The sequence below is a fragment of the Anabrus simplex genome, chromosome 1, assembly GCF_040414725.1.
Source record: "Anabrus simplex isolate iqAnaSimp1 chromosome 1, ASM4041472v1, whole genome shotgun sequence".
NCBI lineage: Eukaryota > Metazoa > Arthropoda > Insecta > Orthoptera > Tettigoniidae > Anabrus > Anabrus simplex.
In genome coordinates, this window is record NC_090265.1 from 372,801,988 (window position 1) to 372,821,639 (window position 19,652).

The following is a 19,652-nucleotide window of genomic DNA, read 5'->3' on the forward strand; positions in this document are numbered from 1 at the left end:
TCTCCATATTTCATTTAAGTTCGACCAATTGACCATTTAATCTCACTGCTACACTTAATATATTCACGTACCTAGGCCTTAATTCCACTGCTTGCCTCATTTTCAATCGCAACATAACTGTAGCTAAGCATAAATTCGCACCTATTTCCTTCAATCATTTACTTACACAATACCTATTCAACATCTCAAATCTCCAACAACATATTATCATTTCTGCTATTAATTACTGCGATTCCTCCGCATAAGATCAATATCTCTACTCAGCTTCTTCATAATGTCAACCACGTCGCAGTAAAACATTTCTTTTACCTTAATATCTACTCAAAACACCGCAAGCTGCTACTGTTTATTTCAACTCATCGTAAATATGGACGATATCGGCCTCGTTATTCAATCTGGTCATTGGGTGGCCTAGGTTTATTATTATTATATACTGCACTTTCATATCTTAGCCTTGCCTAGTTTAATATACGACGTTCTCGTAAGCATGTAGGTTCAAAAACATCATAATTCTCTTCCCGATACTGCTCACATTAACCTCATATCAAACTTATGAGCACGGCAGTATATTACTACATATAAATAATACGTATCTGTGGTTATTTTCTCCGGCATATGCCTTAGAATTCACACAATGGCATAAACAGGTCATATACACTGACTGACAGAGCAAATGCAACACCAAGAAGGAGTGGTTCGAAAGGGATAAAAGTTGGGGAAAAAAACAGAGACGGCACGGACGAATAATTGATGTTTATTTCAAACCGATATGCAGGTTACACAATGCGCACGGCATCGACTCCGTAGGATGTATGACCACCGCGAGCGGCGATGCACGCAGAAACACGTCGAGGTACAGAGTCAATAAGAATGCGGATGGTGTCCTGAGGGATGGTTCTCCATTCTCTGTCAACCATTTGCCACAGTTGGTCGTCCGTACGAGGCTGGGGCAGAGTTTGCAAACGGCGTCCAATGAGATCCCACACGTGTTCGATTGGTGAGAGATCCGGAGAGTACGCTGGCCACGGAAGCATCTGTACACCTCGTAGAGCCTGTTGGGAGATGCGAGCAGTGTGTGGGCGGGCATTATCATGCTGAAACACAGCATTGGGCAGCCCCTGAAGGTACGGGAGTGCCACCGGCCGCAGCACACGCTGCACGTAGCGGTGGGCATTTAACGTGCCTTGAATACGCACTAGAGGTGACGTGGAATTATACGCAATAGTGCCCCAAACCATGATGCCGCGTTGTCTAGCGGTAGGGCGCTCCACAGTTACTGCCGGATTTGACCTTTCTCCACGCCGACGCCACACTCGTCTGCGGTGACTATCACTGACAGAACAGAAGCGTGACTCATCGGAGAACACGACGTTCCGCCATTCCCTCATCCAAGTCGCTCTAGCCCGGCACCATGCCAGGCGTGCACGTCTATGCTGTGGAGTCAATGGTAGTCCTCTGAGCGGACGCCGGGAGTGCAGGCCTCCTTCAACCAATCGACGGGAAATTGTTCTGGTCGATATTGGAACAGCCATGGTGTCTTGCACATGCTGAAGAATGGCGGTTGACGTGGCGTGTGGGGCTGCCACCGCTTGGCGGCGGATGCGCCGATCCTCGCGTGCTGACGTCACTCGGGCTGCGCCTGGACCCCTCGCACGTGCCACATGTCCCTGCGCCAACCATCTTCGCCACAGGCGCTGCACCGTGGACACATCCCTATGGGTATCGGCTGCGATTTGACGAAGCGACCAACCTGCCCTTCTCAGCCCGATCACCATACCCCTCGTAAAGTCGTCTGTCTGCTGGAAATGCCTCCGTTAACGGCGGCCTGCCATTCTTAGCTATACACGTGTCCTGTGGCACACGACAACACGTTCTACAATGACTGTCGGCTGAGAAATCACGGTACGAAGTGGGCCATTCGCCAACGCCGTGTCCCATTTATTGTTCGCTACGTGCGCAGCACAGTGGCGCATTTCACATCATGAGCATACCTCAGTGACGTCAGTCTACCCTGCAATTGGCATAAAGTTCTGACCACTCCTTCTTGGTGTTGCATTTGCTCTGTCAGTCAGTGTATTTGGCACTACAGCATTCCTACAATTATACTACACTAAATGAAATACTTTATAGTTACATTTCTTAAAATGTTACTTATCTCATGCCATCCTAGGTCTGACGTTGCTTTCTTCTTCCTCCTCACGGCATCTCGGAACGTCTAGCCTTGCACTGGATTACGTCATGCTGGATCTCTAGGTCTTCAGGCTTGAGCTTACGATGATCTGGTTAGCCTTCCTCCATCGCTTTAGGCTAGCTCCATTCCGTGTCCAATTTCCATGCAACGAAAAGATATTATTAAATTCACAGAATACATCTTATTTTTCAGTATATAGAGCTTTTCCAAGGACTTTGTCTAACTGTATTTATATTTCTTTTCCTCTAAAGGTACTGCTCAGATTCAATTTTATTTTCATAAACTGGTTCTTCCTTGGTTTTCTATGTTGTCTAAATAATGTTCTTTAAATCTTATAAATTTGCTATACGTATAATTTGATGAAAATTTTCCGTTTATTAAGTCAGTGTAGGCCTTATTTACGAATGCCGTATTCCAACACCTCTTCTTCCGTACAGTATTTGAAATGTATTATGCGTGTTTCCCTGCCGTTTTTACGTATTTTCCAGTAGTTTGTTTCTGGATTCTTCCTTCGTATGGCTCCTATTATGGTTATATTGATTATGTCAGCTAATCTTCTGGTCAGGTACTTGCAATTCACAGTTCGTTTACGACGAAAAATCTTCTTGCCAAAGTAGATAATAATAGACTGTTTTTCAATTATTTTTTTACGTATAATGGTTCATTTCTCATAGAGCTTCCTTTCCATCTCGCCAGGCACTGCCTCCTAATTGCGGTCAACTTGTCACAAAAAGTTATTCCGTGCATTCTTAACGCTTGAAGCTGATGTGCGCCTTTTTGCTTCCGATCTATCTTCATGTCAACTGACGTCAAAATGTAATGTAATGGTACATTTTCTCCTCCCACTTATTTTTTTAAATATATTGGTCACAATATATTTATACTATGCTTTCATTCGTGTAATAACTGGACCTTTACGTTACTCAACTTCCTTCTCCGTACTTAATTCCATAACTGTTGACTTTGCAATTACTCTATGTATTTCTTTTTAAACAATCTCGTCTTCTCCATCTGTTTGACATTCTGTATTAATGCATCCTTCCTTTCCGCATATCTCCGGTATATTATTTAAGGATTGTTCCTGATTTTCCCTGTAATAATACTTGATATTTGCTGCGTTATGGATTCCTTTATATGTTCCAGATAGATTTTCAACTTGATAAGCGTTATTCCCAAATGCTTTTCTTATAATATATGGACCATCATATAAATGCAGAAATTTTGCAAAGATCTTTCCATATACATTGGAACTTGGTGTCTTTTTAATAAGTACCAGGTCATTTACCTTCAATATGGGTGAAACGTTTTGTTTTTCAGCCTCTTAAGCCTTCTTTGGGATTGTTCCTGCAATCTTCTTTGTACCATATCATTTAATTCCTCTGCACTAGGTCTATTTTCTATCAGCTTCCCTAGAACAATATCCCAAGGCCTATCTGGGACTTCGTTTCTATGTAATATTTTCGGTATTTGCCCAGTAGATTCGTGTATAGTGTTGTTCATATAATACTCAATAACTGGGATTACATCAATCCATTTCCAATGGCTTTTTCCACAATATATTCGGCAAACTTTGAAATTTCTCTCATGCAACGTTCTACGGGATTGGATTGCGGATGTCTAACTGAGCAAAATACGTGCTTTATGTTTAATGTTTGCATAGCCTCGCGAAACTGTTCAGAGGTAAATTGAGTACCTCGGTCGCTTAATATCTTTTCCGGCCTTCCCATTTTTGGTATTACGCCTTTCATAATTGCATGAATAACTTGCTTCGAATTAGCCCATTGTATTGGCTGCAGAACCACATATTTCGAAAATATATCCACAGTGACCACTATAAATTTTCTCCCTTTCCTGGCTACAGGAAGTGGTCCGAAGATGTCTATTGCGTATATCTCTCTGGTCTTTGCTGCCAATATTGCGATTAGTTGATGGCTATTTAATCTCGTACTATACTTCGTTCTTTGATATACATCGCACGTTCTAATGATTTTCCTTATCATTGCTCTTAATCCCTTCCAGGTAAACCTCTCTAGGATGGTGTGCAACACCTTATCTATTCCACCATGTCCTGTTATTCTGTGAGTTAACCATATTACTTCTCTTTGCAATTTCCTTGGCATCACTATCCGTGCTTTATCTTGATATTCGGTAAGATATCTATTCAATCTTCCATCTATTATCCTGTATGTCTGGGTTAATGCGGTTTCTCCGGTTTGGTTTTCCAACATAGATATGATTTTAGCTAGCTCCATATCCGTTTTCTGTAACTCAGCTATCGCTTGTAACTTTTCTACCATATCCCTATCCTGGTCATCCAATTCTACTTGACACATTATCTCTTCTCCTTGCTCTGGATTTCTACTTAGTGCATCAGCGAAAATGTTGTCTTTGCCACTACAGTGCTCTATCTTAATTTGGAATTGCTGTGTAAATAAAATCTATCTAGTTACACGCTCACTTGCCATGGCAGCCTTCAGAACAAAAGATAATGCTTTATGGTCAGTACGTAAAACAACTGGGTACCCACTAATTATTTTTGACCACGGTTGTAATGCGAACACTATCGCTAACAGCTCTTGTTCCATTGTTGTATAGTGTTGTTCATGTTTTCTCAAATTTCGACTTGCAAAATCCAGGTACGTTGGCTTCTTTTCCTCATTTGCTTCTTCCTGATATAGGCAAGCACCAATTCCTATGTTCGACGCATCGGATTGTATGATAAACTCTTTTTCATAATTGGGGTAACCAAGCTTAATGTTATTCTCCATTAGTTTCTTCATTCCTACAAAAGCCCTTTCAGCTTCTTCGCCCCATTTCCATCTGTTGTTTATTTTTAACAATTCCTGCAAGGGTGCTGCCATCTCGGTGTATCCTTTGCAATGGTCTGTGAAGAACTGCGTCATCCCAAGGAACTGCCTTAATTGCTTTATTCTGGTTGGCCGCGGAAAGTCACATATAGCTTTTATTTTTGTTGGATTGGGTCGTATCCCTTCACCATCGATAATGTGACCTACAAAAGGTATCTGCACCTGGCAGAATTTCGACTTAGCGAAATTGACCTTAAAACCAGTATTCTTTAAATTGTCCAACAACTTTTCCAACCGTTCACAATGTTCCTTGTATGTTTCCGTCGCAAGAACCAAATCGTTCACATAAGATGTTACATAGCTCTTCACCTCTGCCGTTAAATTCCTATCAAGGGCTCTGATAAGAACGGCACAACTATTTTTCAGGCCAAATGGGAGTCTGCAATAGGCGTACGTTTGGTTATCGAACATGAATCCCGTTAGTAACCGTGACTTTTCTTCTAAAACAATGTGGTGGAATGACGAAGTGAAATCCAGACTTGTGAAGTACTTCATGTTCTTAAATCTCTTAATAATATCCTTTATCGTTGGTACCTGGTCATATTCAGGTATTAGCTTCTCATTTAGCCTTCGCGCGTCCAAACATAACCTCAAACTACCATTACTTTTCCTCACAATGACCAAAGGGTTTAAATATGTAGTCGCCGTCTTTACAATTATTTCATCATCTAACATTTCCTGGATGATCCCTTTAACCTCTTGGTGATATTTTTCAGGTACCTCATATAGCTTTCCTTTGTACGGTGTCCAGTCATTAACTTGTAATCTGTATTTAAAATTTGGAATTTTTCCCGGTTTATTTTTGAACACAACCGAATATTTCTTCAGAATTTCATATAATCTGACTTTTTCTTCAGTGGAAATTTTGGTCTCTATAAGGCTTTTCCATATTTCAGGATCCTACTCCTCCTCTTCCAGACTTAATATTCTTTCAATTGTGCCAATTATTTCCGGTTCTACAACCTCAATGGTATTTTGGCATTCATTTACATGGACGTTTTCGCGATAAATATTGCTAATTTCCCGTCCTTCAATTCACATATGCTCCGCGAGCTCTCTATTAATGTCTAAACCTATCCTTTCAGTTGTTTCCTTATTATCACTCCGGATAATTGGAAACCTAATTTCTTGTTTTTCCATATCAATAGTCATTTTCGTAGCTACCATGAAAACCACACCTAATATAATATTATATTTCATCCTATTCATTACCACGAAAGGATGTTCAAATCTCTGAGTCCCAATTCCGATACATAAAAATGTCTGTATTTTACATTCTACTGTTTTATCTGGTATGATTCCTTTAATTTTAACTCCAGCCACTGGTATGGTCGGTAATTTCATCTTTTTCTCAATTTCTAGGAATAACGTGTTTGAAATCACACTTATACTTGCTCCCGAGTCTATAAGACAATGTACACTCATTCCATTCACTCTAACCACGATTATTGGCAGATTCAATTTCTGTGGTCTCACATTCGATGTCATATCATGTAGTAAATCCTCTGGTTCGAACTCCCACGATTCGATCTGTGCTATCATCCAACTTATAATTTTAATATCCGTTTTCTTTCCTCAATTACCATTTTCATCATAATGTATTTCAAAATTGTCGTTTTTTTCTCAGGAACGTCTAACCCTGTATTGAAATTCTGTGCATTCGGGTTAAGATAACGTTTCCCTGCTTCCGAATTTTTATATTGTTGGAGCTCTAAACTCTCTGAGCCCTCGATATCTCCAACAATCTCCTTGTCTTTAATAGCTTGCTTCCATTTTTCTTGATTTCTCCAGTCTTCTTTCTGCTCCCGGGCATATCTTCTATTTGCGAACTCCCTTTCTCTGAAGTTCCGTCCACCTCTTCCTCCGTAATAATTCCTTCTTCGGATCATATTTCTGTTTCTTGTATATCTGTTACTTTGCCTGTCATATGGCACATATCTTCCATCCATCTGATATGTCCGTCGATATTCTTGATCTCTTTGACGTTGGTATCCTCTCATCTCTTTTCTTTCATCCATCTCCTGGTTACTAGCCACGTCTCTTTGTCCTCTTCGTTTGTTAATTTCATAATTCTCATGGGCTATTACATTGATTGACTCTTCATTTCCCATATTGCGTATTAACCTACTCGTGGGATGAGAAGTCGTCATGTCAATTTGTCTCAGCCTATCTTCCATTTCAATTGCCGTTTGAACGTTCGAGGTCGCCAATAATCTTTGTATTTCAGGTGGAAGTTGGCTTTGAATAGTTTTATTAGCTTCCAATTCACTGGGTGCATAATCCAAATCCTGAAAACGTTGAAATTGGAAAGCAAAATAGTCACTATATCGTGTCTGACCGGCAACAGCGAATTTTCGTGAATACAATTCCATTCTAAGCTGCTGTTGTACTTCCGGACTCCAATATTTCCTTAAAAATGCCGTTTTAAAATCCTCATATTCGTGGAAACTGTACTTAAATGCCTGGTACCAAATACTTGGGTTAGCATCTAAATGTTTTTCAATTACTTTGAGTCGTTTCTCGTTTGGAACGTTATTATCCCGAAAATAATCCTCCATCTCCCTCAAAAATCGTTTTGGGGATAAACTTGCAATATTATTAAAATGTTTTGGCTTATCCTCGATGGTTTTAATTATATTTATTATTGCTGGACTTCCGTTATTACCATTTCCGTTCCCCATCGAACTTCCATTAATACCTTGGCTTGAATCCGTAGTCATTGCTGGCGTTGTTTCCCTATCGCAAGCCTGAATTTCTACTGTTCTCATTACATTAGGCCTTGTTGTTCGGTTCTCTACTCTTATTTCTTGAATTTCCTTACGAATCGTATATAATTCTTTCTCCGTTCTGCTGATTCTGTTGTCAGTTTCATTTTTATTCCGTTCAGCTTCTTCTTGTATTATTTTAATTTTATCTGACACCTGCTCTCTTGCCAGAATGATATTTACTTCCACTGATTTATTCGTTGTTTCGATTGCTTCATTCAATTTGTTAATTCTTTCTGTGGAATTTATCCTCAAACTCTCCAAATTATACGTTATACTCTTCATCTCTTCCATTTTCAACTTTTGAATGACATTTCTGCTTTCTGTCAATTCTTCCATAACTTTATTTATCGCTTGATTTACCTCTTGATTCTTATTTTCCATAATCCCTGTCATATGCTTACGTAAAACGTCAATATCCACTTTAATTTGTGTCATTTCACTTCCGACTTTTTCCATTTCCATCCTTACAGCTTCTCTCATTTCCTTCATTGTTTCCTGCTGTTTTTCTTCTTGCCTGTTAATGAATTCTTGGAGTTTTCCTTCAATCATTTGCTTTTGTTTCTCATCCTGTCCGTTGATTATTTTCTGAAATTCCTCATTTTTCTCATTCATCCTTTCCAAGAGCTTTCCTTCCAGTCTGTTAATGTTTTCTTCATTCTGCTTCCTATTTTCTTCATTCCGCTTCCTGTTTTCTTCATTCTGTTTCCTAATTTCTTCAGCCATCTGGTTCCTATTTTCTTCATTCTGCTTCCTAATTTCTTCATTCTGCTTCCTAATTTCTTCAGCCATCTGGTTCCTATTTTCTTCATTCTTCTTCCTAATTTCTTCATTCTGCTTCCTAATTTATTCAGCCAGCTGTTGTTGTCTCTCCTCCTGATTTTTAATCATCTCCTGGAGCAGCTTCTCACTTTGCTTCCTATTTTCTTCATTCGCCTGTTGTTTCTCCTCCTGATTTTTAATCATGTCCTGGAGCAGCTTCTCATTTTGCTTCCTATTTTCTTCAGCTATCTGTCTAAACACTTCAAGATTCTCTAATTGCTCTTCCTTGGTTTTCTGTATTACTTCATCTCTCTTCCTGTTCTCCTCCTCAATTTCTTTCTTATAATCCAAATTGTGATTTTAATTGAGCTAAGTTCGACATTTTTTAATGTTCCATTTAAAATGCCCTATAATTCCAGTTATGTTATCTATAACCCTAAATCCTTCAACTTCAACCAACCAATCATCAAATATCAACATAAAATAGTCTATCAGACTTATAACTATATCTATTATTATAAATACTTCAAAGTTTACTTGTACTTTCTTGTTTAACTGGGAAAGACTAACCCAGACCATAGTAACTCAGGCATGACAACCTATACAAGTCATACGCAAATCCAAACATTGACCTATATACCCAATTTTAATTATCATTTTGTCCTATTCACCTAATCATATATATATAAAGTAAATAATATGACACTGGCGTTATATAACTCATCCCTCATCATCATTCATGCATTCAGATTCCTTAAAGTAACCTAAATATATATATATAATGGACTTTCTTCTTCCACGAGACTGTCAAATATTGCGAGACTCCGAATCAAATTACTTGCTACCTTCTTCTTCTCCATCCAAAAATATCTATTTTTCCATTAGTTAAGCCCTCTCTTCCTTAATGTCCATGGCTATCAATCCATTCTGCGTCGCATGCCATACCTAAGTTCATAAACGACCAGGCATTGTCTCCTTCTTCAAATAAATTTCATGACTGTGGTCCAAGATTTAATTCAACAACCCCGGTATCTTTCTCTTGAAACCATTCTCATTCCTCAATTCGTCCTTCTCTTCAGATTTGCTCGACGCTACGGCATCATATGACATATGTCCAAGCCTAACATCCATATCTCATACTCAAGATTCATAATCAAGTTATCAAATTTCTGTATATCCAGAATCTAATTATTCATCCGACCTCTTCAAACTTGCCTCACGTTCGGGACGCCAAATTTAATGCAACATGCCCTACGGTGCCTTTCTCTTCAATTTTGCCTCACGAATGGGTGATAAATCTAATGTAACCTTTGGTGGCCTCGTAGTCCTAATTCTTACCAAGTTCCAGGTTGGACTGATAAAAATATAGGTATCACCATCGCGCTGTACTTCCTCATACTTCACCTCAAGTTGTAGTACTAATTTAATATGATGTTGCCCGTGCAATATTTCCACTTACATGTTGCTAATTAACTATCCGAAATCGGGGATGGATATACCAATCAAGTGCGCTGGTTGCATGTCCATATTACGTCAATATCTCAGGGTAAAAACATCTATGTATATTCAAAAATACTATTTACCTTCGTAAGTTCCGTTGAAGAGGTTGTATACTTCAATATGTTACTCATTTTCTGCAAAATCCTACCGTAGAATCAATATGAGCCTCTGAATATCATGATTCCGAAATACCAGTCTAAATATATCCTATAACTACTCTTCCTATCTCTCTCTTTGAAAATAAATGCTAAAATAATCTTAAAACTAATTTATTAGCATGCCAATACTATAATTAACAAAATAATGATCATCTTTGGTAATAGAGGAAAGTAAACTCGAATATCACATATTATCTTTCTTGACAACTGAAATTAACGAATTAACATAATTAAAATTGGGCAGGTATCTTTAATTCATTTGGGCAATTATTATTTTTGCTGTGTGACCACATTTCATCATTTTATTTCATCATGGGGACAATTGGGATTTACTCTTTATTAAAGGAGGGAGTGGTCTTTCTTTCCTTTAGGTCTATTTGCAGTACTCTTTGGAATTGGTTTGGGAATTTGCGTATTGACTTGTTTATGACATGAGATAAGTAACTCTTTCCAATTATGGCTTCAAAATGCCATTTTAAGTATCTAAAAGAAATTAATCCTAACCATAAATATTAATTCCAACATCCTTATATATTAAAAATATGTGCCAAAATAAAATTAAATATCTTCATTTACGAGTGCCATCCCCATGTTCTTCAACCGTCATAACCTGTCAGAATCGCACCGATCAATTAATTATTATGTGTATTTTCAATTAAAATTACTCCTTCTACTGCCTACTAATTTTACCATTTTCAGGTTAACGCGTGCTCCAATGCTGTATATTCACTATGTGAGACAAATATATTACTAGGCGACTATATCTCTTTTCCATAAGCACTTCAAATACATGTAAATTACGATCAACCTTTCTCCATATTTCATTTAAGTTCGACCAATTGACCATTTAACCTCACTGCTACACTTAATATATTCACGTACCTAGGCCTTAATTCCACTGCTTGCCTCATTTTCAATCGCAACATAACTGTAGCTAAGCATAAATTCGCACCTATTTCCTTCAATCATTTACTTACACAATACCTATTCAACATCTCAAATCTCCAACAACATATTATCATTTCTGCTATTAATTACTGCGATTCCTCCGCATAAGATCAATATCTCTACTCAGCTTCTTCATAATGTCAACCACGTCGCAGTAAAACATTTCTTTTACCTTAATATCTACTCAAAACACCGCAAGCTGCTACTGTTTATTTCAACTCATCGTAAATATGGACGATATCGGCCTCGTTATTCAATCTGGTCATTGGGTGGCCTAGGTTTATTATTATTATATACTGCACTTTCATATCTTAGCCTTGCCTAGTTTAATATACGACGTTCTCGTAAGCATGTAGGTTCAAAAACATCATAATTCTCTTCCCGATACTGCTCACATTAACCTCATATCAAACTTATGAGCACGGCAGTATATTACTACACATAAATAATACGTATCTGTGGTTATTTTCTCTGGCATATGCCTTAGAATTCACACAATGGCATAAACAGGTCATATATTTGGCACTACAGCATTCCTACAATTATACTACACTAAATGAAATACTTTATAGTTAAATTTCTTAAAATGTTACTTATCTCATGCCATCCTAGGTCTGACGTTGCTTTCTTCTTCCTCCTCACGGCATCTCGGAAGGTCTAGCCTTGCACTGGATTACGTCATGCTGGATCTCTAGGTCTTCAGGCTTGAGCTTACGATGATCTGGTTAGCCTTCCTCCATCGCTTTAGGCTAGCTCCATTCCGTGTCCAATTTCCATGCAACGAGAAGATATTATTAAATTGACAGAATACATCTTAATTTTCAGTATATAGAGCTTTTCCAAGGACTTTGTCTAACTGTATTTATATTTCTTTTCCTCTAAAGGTGCTGCTCAGATTCAATTTTATTTTCATAAACTGGTTCTTCCTTGGTTTTCTATGTTGTCTGAGTAATGTTCTTTAAATCTTATAAATTTGCTATACGTATAATTTGATGAAAATTTGGCCGTTTATTAAGTCAGTGTAGGCCTTATTTACGAATGCCGTATTCCAACACCTCTTCTTCCGTACAGTATTTGAAATGTATTATGCGTGTTTCCCTGCCGTTTTTACGTATTTTCCAGTAGTTTGTTTCTGGATTCTTCCTTCGTATGGCTCCTATTATGGTTATATTGATTATGTCAGCTAATCTTCTGGTCAGGTACTTGCAATTCACAGTTCGTTTACGACGAAAAATCTTCTTGCCAAAGTAGATAATGAGAGACCGTTTTTCAATTATTTTTTTACTTATAATGGTTCATTTCTCATAGAGTTTCCTTTCCATCTCGCCAGGCACTGCCTCCTAATTGCGGTCAACTTGTCCCAAATGTTATTCCGTGCATTCTTAACGCTTGAAGCTGATGTGCGCCATTTTTCTTCCGATCTATGTTCATGTCAACTGACGTCAAAATGTAACGTAATGGTACACATGGAATATGTCTGAATTACATATTATTTCGTTAGGTTTCCTGTCTCGTTAAGTACCTAGTTTTTTACCCTAGGGCTCGATATGTAACCATTCATAAGATGCGATAGTAATATTCGATACACTAGTAATTGGCCTAATTTATATATAAAATATTTGTTCAGGACTGCGTATAATTTACCCAGCCTAAATAACACAAATGCTAATCATATGGGTCCGTACCAATGGGCATGCATAAGGTCAGAACCTTTATTCCAACAATCAGCCATCGGGCTGAGTCTCCCTGTTAATCAACAGAAGACAACATCACATCACAAATATAAATACACTGGACACAACAGCACAAGATAAACATATACTATAAATCACACCTGCAAAATTAAACACACCCAGAATATACACTGAAGTCGATAGAGGTGTCGGGTCTCGATCCCAACATATCCGGGTTTCGAACATTGCATGTCTCACACAGATACAGCATATCCGCATTATTAACACGACATGGAAGATCAGCTGGTTAGCAACAAACGTCAAAATAACTGGGCTTTGTGGTCCGGTATTTCACGCAGGTAACGTTATCATTAGATATTCTCACTCTCAACTCTCCACCCTCAGCCTACAGCTGACTCAAGGGAGCCTTACTACCTGGGAGAACAATTATCACGCCGGAGCCTGGCCGAAATTCTCAGTGCTTCATAATGACACGCAAATCTCACTGATAAATATAGCTCACAGTCTTACGCATTATCGCATAAAACAGGCTGGCTTACAATTCATATAAATCATAGCTCCAAATATATCATCAGACTCTCTTCGTCACTCTTTTGTCATCTCAGCCCTGTAAATATCTATCGGCAATTCTCTAGCCTCACATAGGAGATATCTCTGGTTCGACGACCGCTACATTCATATATGCCTGCCAGCATACTCAAAGGCGCTATTCCACTCTCGACGTTGAAAGATCTTCCGTTGCGTCTCCTCGCAGCTGAAGTTCATGCGCCATGCACAGAAACATCCTAAAATAGCTACCTCTAGTCCAATTCACTTTAATATTACGACGCCGATGGCGGAAAGCCCATTAGATATTATGAAGTATCTGCCCAAACAACTCTATCTAAAAATCAACTCACAGAAGAATAAAATAATAACTAATACATACACCTATATTTAATTTGTTCTCACCTTGGTCCTCTCTAGTTCATATACAACACCTAGCTCGGGGCCTTAACATGCATACAGCCTTTGAACGTATTTAATCTTACGTAAAATGAGCAAAACAAATACTAGTCTGGCTTATATGTAAAGATTAATTTACTTGTTTAAATATACTCTAACTAGTGCATCACTGCACATGCTTATAGAACAAAATGACTTAACTTGGCAGCAACTTCACCATCAGTGACGAATCACATGACCGCTATGTCATGTGTGCTTAGCTCATGACGACGGTACTCAGCATAGGGATGAAGGTCCTCTGCTCGACTCTGGGATGCTTCATGGTTGTCATCTCCTTGATGTCGGGTGTACCTGCAACTGTCGAGTTACGTCAGAAACATCTACTTCACCGCATAGCGTGCTCGTATACACGATTACAACCTTAGTATTTGGCTACTATTGACTATAGTCTCCGCACAGAAATGAGTTCAATCTGTGCGGCACTAAAGTAAGGACACTAGCCTGGTTGTAATCAGTCCTTGACAGCGGTAATATTTTGAATGGCTCGCACACGTTAATAACACAATTCGCATACGCATTAAATAACACTATTGATTTTATATCGTCACTAGCTCTTTTGTGCTAACTCGCGGCGATTGTACTTTAGTCTAAACATTTTTACAAATAAATATGACTAGTTGGCACGCGAATTACGTCACGCTGCACTTAGTGTCTCAGAACAGCGGGGGAATGGGACAATGAGACAGTGAGTGGGCGACTGATTGAGACTCAATGAGGTACCGAGCGACTGAGCCTGAATGAGGGCCCTTTCTTTATTACCGCAGAATTTACAGCCTCTAGATTGCATTAGCTTCGAGGGTAACTCCCGTCTAACAAACCTTTTTCCTTTGTAAGAGCTGGCCAGATGTCAACGGCCGCTCCTGTAAATACGCACATCTCTCAATTCAGCACAGGTAAATAACATTATCGAGCCCTGTTACTCGATAATTCTAATCTTAATTATGTGTAGTGTCAAATCTGTGGAACTGAGCATAGTGGCGGATTAATTGATTGAAATTCTGATGATACCAGCCCTGGGAAAGAGTTTGTCAATCTGTAACTGTTATTCTGTACATCCCCTCGTTTAAATCTCACCCCTCCAGGTTGCTGCGCTTGGGTACGCCAATATGAAAGGGTTCTACATGTTTGAAATCACGGCTTGCGGCTCTATTACAATTTGAGGAAATCGTTCCTACCGGAGCGCTGCGGGGTTCTAACAGCCTATGGCACGGCCATCCAGGGTTCCTACCTTCACTCCCCGCGACTATATGGCGTGTTAAATAAAATTATGCCATAGTGTTATTATAAATATATAAATTGAAGCATGTTATTATAGGGTTCAATATTTCTATATTAGATGTCATAACTAAAGTACTCACTGTGTCACGATGCATACCTTGGGTTTTGATGATTGAGTTGTTAGTAATTTAGTTTTCTGCAGCGAAGATCTCAGGTCAAATACCGGCCACAGTCGGTGGATGTTTGAAGACGGGACTCTATATTATTTGTACCTGCATCAAAATAAATTATGTTATTCGCGATAGTTATCCACTTGGGAAATCTGTCTTTAGTGTATGTATCTATCTATAAGCATACTATTTCATATTATTGTTATTATTATTACATTATTATTATTATTATTATTTATTATTATTTTTATTATTATTATTATTACAGTGCCTTACGCGTTCCAAATGTTGGCTATCACCAAGCCGATTATGGTATTATTGGCGTTTCGGAATAGTTCTGCTGAAAACATCTGGTACCATTATTATAGGAGTATATATCACGACTGTCAAGTTAAAACATCCTATCTGCATGCAAGATAATAACTTTCTCCCTGATTTAGTGTGTTTCAAATTATCTAAATAGAATCTCTCCTTGAATATTGATTTCTACAGATATATCAAAGCATCGTCAAAACAGTGCACTGTGGACGTTTTAATAATAATGTTATTTGCTTTACGTCCCACTAACTACTTTTACGGTCTTCGGAGACGCCGAGGTGCCAGAATTTAGTCCCGAAGGAGTTGTTTTACGTGCCAGTAAATCTACCGACACGAGGCTGTCGTATTTGAGCACCTTCAAATACCACCGGACTGAGTCAGGATCGAACCTGCCAAGTTGGGGTTAGAAGGCCAGCGCCTTAACCGTCTGAGCCACTCAGCCCGGCGGAAATGTGGACGTTTTTGAATCCAAAATGCTTTATCTCGTGTTTCTGTGGGTTTGTAATGTCGTTTAGAAGGTGGTTTTCCCACTTTGTCAATATAGTAGATGGCAGTGGACTCAAATTTCACCGTCCAAGACGAATCTTCAATTCAAAAGAAAGGAAGGAAACTATAGAATTAGTGTTGCTCTGTAAGATTTGTCAATCGTTTATTAATCTACTCTATATTAAACAGATCAGAACATCATTTCATCGTATAATGTATCCAAGAGATACTAGAGAGGATTATTATTTTTTTCTTTTTCGCTACGCCGGGCTGAGTAGCTCAGACGCTTGAGGCGCTGGCTTTCTGACCCCAACTTGGCAGGTTCGATCCTGGCTCAGTCCGGTGGTATTTGAAGGTGCTCAAATACGTCAGCCTCGTGTCGGTAGATTTACTGGCACGTAAAATGACTCCTTTCGGACTAAATTCCGGCATTTCGGCGTCTCCGAAGACCGAAAAAGTTGTTAGTGAGACGTAAAGCAAATAGCATTATTATTATTATTATTATTATTATTATTATTATTATTATTATTATTATTACTTTTTGGCTACTTCTTTTACATCCCGCCGACACAGACGGGTCTGATAGCGATGATGGAATAGGAAGGAAGTAAACGTGGTTTTAATTAAGCCACAAGCCCAGAATTTACCTGGTATGAAAACGGGAAACTGCGGAATACTGTCTTCAGGTGCAATGCGTTAGACTCCCACGTCGTGCCTTTGAGGATTCCAAGTTAAGATCACAATGAAGATATGACACTCACGATCAAGATTTCTTGCTTCCTACAGGGGAACTGCCTGCTCTATTGGGATGTTATTAGTTAGCCAGATTTCTCCACCTCCTCCCTTCATAATGTTGGACCTATTTGTTGAAGGAATATTCTCAATTCGTTCCAATTTCCTGGTTGAACATATCACAGTCGGAATGGTACATTAATTATTCTTCAACATTCTCTTGGTCATCGTTACATTTTTAGGCCAGTGTTTTGATTACTTAAAATGTCATCATTTCGCTTTATTTCAGACTTCCCAGCCTCGCTTGTTTACGAGACTGAACAGGCGTGACCGAGCTCGATAGCTGCAGTCGCTTTAGTGCGGCTAGTATCCAGTATTCGGGAGATAGAGGGTTCGAACCCCACTGTTGGCATCCCTGAAGTTGTTTTCGGTGGTTTCCCATTTTCAAACCAGGCAAATACTGGGGCTTCACCTTAATTAAGGTCACGACCGCTTCTTTCCAACTCTTAGCCCGTTCCTGTCACATCGTCGCCACAAGACCTCTCTATGTCGGTGCGATGTAAAGCAATTTGTAAAAAAATAAAAAAATAAAATGAACAGCATGATTATTAAACGCTCAACAATTAAGTCCTTTTATAACAAGAAAGTATGCATGCAGGCAAGACACGGGAAAGTTCTAGGATAAAATCAATATTAAAAACGAGAGGGGTACACCGTGTTGTCTGGACTCCTCGTATACTACGTAGCGTTTTTAAGCAGACACTTGCTGGCAAAAGTGAAATATTTCACAATATTTTATATTGCACTAGTTGAATGTGCAGAGCAGATATTAATGTCGTGACACGATTCTTGTGTTCATTCGCGTTCGTGACAAATGTTTGCCACACATTAAATGAACTAAAAGTAAACTCGTATCCTCATCCCGAGGTGGTGCAGCTCTTTGTAGGTACACTCCCAATGGAGGTGAGCTGCATGTACCATTTTAACCATATATGTACCAGCCCTCCTGCCATTCTTAAATTTCTGGCAGTACCGGGAATCGAACCCGGGCCTCCGACGACGGCAGCTGCTAACACTAACCGTTACGCTACAAAGGCGGTCATTAAAAGACCTGAGGAAGTACTTGAATAAATATTGCAACCGGAGATAAAGAAGATTATAATCACCGAACGAGTTGGCTACACGGTTAGACATGTGGAGCTGTTGGATTATACTCGGGAGATAGTGACATCGAATCCCATTGTCGGCAGCCCTGAAGGTGGTATTCCATGGGTTCCCATTTTCAAACGAAGTAATTGCTGGGTATGAATCTTAAGTAAGGCCATGGCCACTTCTTTCTCATTTGTTGGACCTTTTCTCTCCCATCGTCAGCTTATGTCCTGTCTGAGACGGTGCGACGTAAAACAAATAGCAAAGCGTATTATAATCTTGTAAGACGTTGAATTCCCCCTGCAAGTAAGCAATCAGTTTGGCCTTAAAAAGCATTCAGAAAATGAAATTAATGGTGATCAGCGAGCAGAAAGAAACCAACACTCTTACGTCATTGAGCGAAAAGGCTACTGAAGGAGTATCACAATTCAAATACTTAGGGTGCTGGTTAACACAGGAATGGGATTCAAAACGCAAGACCAGAAAAGGCAAGGAGTGCTTCTGAAGGTAAAACGCCTTACGTGCGACCGTGATCTCCAATTCGAAACTTTTTGGCGTGTCGTGAAGTGTTGTTTAATACTGGTGTTGCTTTACGCTGTGGAAGGATGGAAACTAAAGGCTTCGTTAGTGAGCCAGCTGAAGGCCTTTTTGAAATTAGGAAACCACGAAAAACCCTCTTCAGGTCTGCCCATAGTGAGGTACGAACGCCCTATCTCCCGAATGCAAGCTGACAGCTACGCGACCCAAACCAAACTTCAAGAAAGTGTTAATCGCAATTTACAATATTCACACGGTGGGCTCCAACATCATGCACCGGGCGAGTTGGCCGTGCGCTTTACCGTGGTTTCCCATTTTCACACCAGGCTATGTTGCGGCTGTACCTTAATTAAGGCCACGGCCGCTTCCTTCCTACTCCTAGGCCTTTCCTGTCCATCGTCGGCATAAAATCTATCTTTGTCGGTGCGACGTAAAGCAAATAGCAACAAAAAAGGAAAGCCAACATCATGCCGATAGGAGCTCGATACATATAGCCCAGTTGGGCAGAGCAACGAAGATATTGTAAAAAAACAAAAAGTGGAAGATCCCTACGTTTAGCACTGAATATCTACAGGCTCAATAATAATAATAATAATAATAATAATAATAATAATAATAATAATAATAATAATAATAAGACGAAGAAGAAGAAGAAGAAAAATCGAAGAGTAATGTTACTATAACAAGATAGTGGGATCGTCAAACGCAACCCATAAAAGACTTGCTTGACAGAATGCCTGAGACATCTATTCATTCATACGATGAGTTGCACGCGAGTCCTTGTGACAGTGAAATACGAACAATAGACCGCTAATATATGTGTGTGAAAGTGCAGACTCTTACTCAAGCAATGGTGGTTGCCTAGCTGAGGCGGTAAAGACGTGCTCGACTCACACGGAAGGGCGCGGGTTGAGTTCTTCCGTCAGGGATTCGGAACATTTAGGAACGATATGGTGCGTTAATACTTCTAAGGTTCACTCAGCCAATACCAAACATGAGTTCCAGGTTAATTACCGGGGGAAAAGGTCTCAGAACGTACACCTAACCACTATATCCCGCTATACCGAAAGCTCTTACCTTCCACTCTTCTTAACACTAGTGACAGAGGAATGTGGTGGTAAATCCGAGAATTATAAGAATGAGCTACCGAAA